This window comes from Anneissia japonica, unplaced genomic scaffold (assembly GCF_011630105.1).
Source record: "Anneissia japonica isolate Jap-2015-1 unplaced genomic scaffold, ASM1163010v1 scaffold1709_len327053_cov138, whole genome shotgun sequence".
NCBI lineage: Eukaryota > Metazoa > Echinodermata > Crinoidea > Comatulida > Comatulidae > Anneissia > Anneissia japonica.
In genome coordinates, this window is record NW_022723599.1 from 324,125 (window position 1) to 328,455 (window position 4,331).

General features: G+C 32.2%; 1 long non-coding RNA gene across 1 annotated transcript; it reads left to right on the forward strand.

Moving 5' to 3' along the window:
- Window positions 1-1,235: 1,235 nt before the first annotated feature.
- On the forward strand, window positions 1,236-4,065 carry LOC117112290. The gene is made up of 3 exons (XR_004446013.1): window positions 1,236-1,333; window positions 3,437-3,584; window positions 3,922-4,065. It is a non-coding gene; the product is annotated as an uncharacterized LOC117112290 (long non-coding RNA).
- Window positions 4,066-4,331: the final 266 nt, after the last annotated feature.

The following is a 4,331-nucleotide window of genomic DNA, read 5'->3' on the forward strand; positions in this document are numbered from 1 at the left end:
ATACACATCTAGATGTGTATAAGAGACAGATTATTAATTCATGCTAACTCAACAAATAGGATCTTCTCAGACATACTTGAAACTCATTTATATTACTTTGTATCATTATTTCTAACAAACTCAAAATATTCTTCGTTGACAGTATGGATTACCGTACTCGCGCGAATAAGCGCCCGGGCGCTTAAAATATTTTTTTGCACTTTTTGAGGGGCGCTTATTGGAACGGGGCGCTTATGAAAACAGTGGAAATTGAGGGGGCGCTTATGGAAATAGATGGAAATCGAGGGGTTCTTATGGGAACTTATTAAATTCAAGAGGCACTTTTTGAATGAAAAATTAGGCCTATTATATAAAAACATTACGAATGGTGGTGCGGCGGAAAAGATAATCCTCCAGAAAACATGGCTCATGACAAAAATGCTGTGAATATTTACATAACAGCAGAATAGTCACTAACCAAAAGAAAAAAAAAAACATTGATAGTTGATTAGAAAGAAAGACCATGCTGTTTTATGTAGTGAGCACGTGTACTGATGCTGATGCAGAGGTGGATGCAAAGAGCGGGAGTAAACAGCTTCGCTGAAGTCGTGAGTAGACAACAATTAGGTATATTTCCAAATCTGTCGCTGTTTTTGAAATGTTAACAAAATTGAAATACATACCAACTTAGAGTATGTTTATTAACAAATAGTAATTACAATTTAAAGCCTATTTGCAAAAACAAACCTCCGAGGTTCATGCAACCTAATTTGGGGTTTCCCCATGTGCGTTGATTTGACTTCGATCATGTGTTGCTCAATAAAGAGCAACAATACTAAGCCTACTAAGCCTTCGCCTTGCAGTAGGGTTTCAAATTAATGTTACCACTGAGACGTTAATTGATATATTTTGTGTTTTATCTAATGTAGCAAGTCTAGCCAATGAGTTGTTAATCAACAACTCCGTCCGATCGTTATGGAAGTATTTTGTTAGCCTACGTTTTTTTCCACTATCAATTGTAAAAATAGTGGTGGTCGGCAGCCTAAAAATACTGGTCGGAAGTGTTGAGCATTGGACGGGCCGACCACCACCGACCAGTGTGGTGAGAACCTGGTATACTGTATATATATACTGTATTTACTTTTACTCTAAACATGTTGCCAATAATTTTAGCCATCACTGGAAAAATTATACCTGGCCATCTCGTAGGCACAAGATCTATTCAATGTTTGTGTCTTATTGTATTTTATAGTACTGTATTTTTAATGCATATAATTTAATTTTCTCTTACATATTTATCTCAAGGTCTGGGGAAAACAGCTACAGGCTCATCGACAGCATCAGGTACAACAAAGTAAGTTGCTATCTCATATTTATTGCACATATTTACATGATTTTTGATATATAATAAATACCAACATTAGAAATGTATTTACTATCATCGCTCACATTGCAAACTAACACAATCAAAGTAAGTAAGTAAGTAAGTAACTTTATTGCTTCTCTTTTATAACAGAGGCACAGCCGTAAAGACGTGCAACAATAACAAAATCAGTAAAAACTTAATTACTGTGATTAAATATAGTAAGAAAATACTGCGGTAGAACGAAATATAAATAAAAAAAGGGCTTACAAAAATAGTAATAGAGATAAAAATAAATACTAATAATATAAGTAAGTTGGTTAATACATCACTTATACACACATACATATACACATACACACAAACATATATATACACATATACATACAGCATACACACACACATACACACATATATATATATATATATATACACACACATATATATATATATATATATATACATACATACACACATATATATATATAAATATATATACATACACATATACATACATATATGTATACACACACACACATTCACACATGCTAACATATACATACATACATACACACACAATACATACATGCATAGACGCACACACATACACACACCCCTCCCACACACATATTCACACATACATACATACATATACACATACATACACAAACACATACATATATACATATAACAGAGTAAATATTGTAAATTTAATTCAATAACATTAAAACCAGTAGATTGTGTTAGTTCGTGAAATCAGAGTAACGCGTCAAAATGAGCAAGTATTGGTTGTCAAGCACTATTGTATTCTTTACCACACAAAAAGTCGTTATCAGCAGCGCATATTTTGACACACTTTCTTGACCACAATCTACTTTGATTGTGTTCGTGATGTGAGTGACGATATGTTTCTTGTGCATTATTGTTAGAATAAAAAATATTGTTGTAACAAAAATTGTTTCTTTAATTGATATAGACAGTAATAGAACTTTTTACATTACATATTTGTATTCTTGGTATATTTTATTCAATCACATTTAAAATTCAAAAAATAGCAGCACAGGCTGAATTAAAATTGAATGTACAGAACAAATTTTCTCAACGTCTGGGCATGCTGAGACTAACTAAAACCATTATTATTAAAACCATGTGCACTGGGCGAGACAAACAATTAGAGAGGGAGTTAACATATAACATCGCATTATGTTTAGTCCTACAGTTTCCACAATGAATTATAGGGAGTTAACATATAACATTACATTATATTTAGTTCTACAGGTCCCACAATGAATTATAGGGAGTTAACATATAACATTACATTATGTTTAGTTCTACAGGTTCCACAATGAATTATAGGGAGTTAACATATAACATTACATTATGTTCAGTTCTACAGGTCTCACGATGAATTATAGGGAGTTAACATTTAACATTACATTATCTTTGGTCCTACAGGTCCCACAATGAATTATAGGGAGTTAACATGTAACATTACATTATCTTTGGTCCTACAGGTCCCACAATGAATTATAGGGAGTTAACATATAACATTACATTATATTTAGTTCTACAGGTCCCACAATAAATTATAGGGAGTTAACATATAGCATTACATTATGTTTAGTTCTACAGGTTCCACAATGAATTATAGGGAGTTAACATATAACATTACATTATGTTTAGTCCTACAGGTCCCACGATGAATTATAGGGAGTTAACATATAACATTACATTATGTTTAGTTCTACAGGTACACAATGATTTATAGGAAGTTAACATATAACATTACATTATCTTTGGTCCTACAGGTTCCACAATAAATTATAGGGAGTTAACATATAACATTACATTATGTTTAGTCCTACAGGTCCCACAATGAATTATAGGGAGTTAACATATAACATTACATTATGTTTAGTTCTACAGGTCCCACAATGAATTATAGGGAGTTAACATATAACATTACATTATCTTTGGTCCTACAGGTCTCACAATGAATTATAGGGAGTTAACATATAGCATTATATTTTGTTTGGTTCTACAGGTCCACAATGAATTATAGGGAGTTAACATATTACATTACATTATGTTTAGTCCTACAGGTCCCACAATGAATTATAGGGAGTTAGAGGAATCAATCAACAAGTGGACAGTAGAGCTTGAAGAACAAGAAAAAATATTCCTGCAACAAGCCACACAGGTGAATGGTTGGGACAGGTTACTGGTTGAAAATGGTGAAAAGGTAAGCATTCCCACCAAGCCACTTTGAATCCACAATTATGCAACCAGTTTGTGTCATTTTATAGCTAAACATGGCTGAGTGTTCCAGTGTACTTCATAATACAAATATCAATGTATGTCACATGGGAATTTATAATTCAAATAAGAAACAGCATTTAATTTTACTTAGTAAATAATTAAGTGTCATTTGTATTGCCTTTTATCTTTTCTGTGCACATTGTGTTAACCTGTGCACAATGTACTGAAGTTACTGAACTTGCATCATTATTGAAATTTATTCATCTGGTTTGAAAAAATATAAATTTGAATACAATTTCATAATTATTGTTTTTCAATAGATTACAAGTTTACACAATGATGTCGAGAAAGTCAAGACAGATCAGCAAAGGTAATTTTAATTTTAAAAATTCTGCTGAAATGAAGTGCTAGTTTGTAAATTGTGTTGGAGCTATATGCAAAATGAACATTGTGGAAGTAGAATTTGTTGGATAGGCTAGCTAGATATCATTTTCACTAGAGCTCTTATGAATACTGTTTCAGCGAGCCCCTAACTTTAGGACCTTTAAAGTGCTGGAGAACAGAGCAGTGAAAATGATTCTTCTGCCATTTATGCCGTTTTTTTCGTTATTAGTTCTCTTTTTATTATTAGGATATTTCATGGTTATGTTTCTTAATTTTTATAATTTTTTTTTTTTGATGTAAAGCGCATCGGGGCAACTTTCTTGTATTATGCGCTATATAAGACATT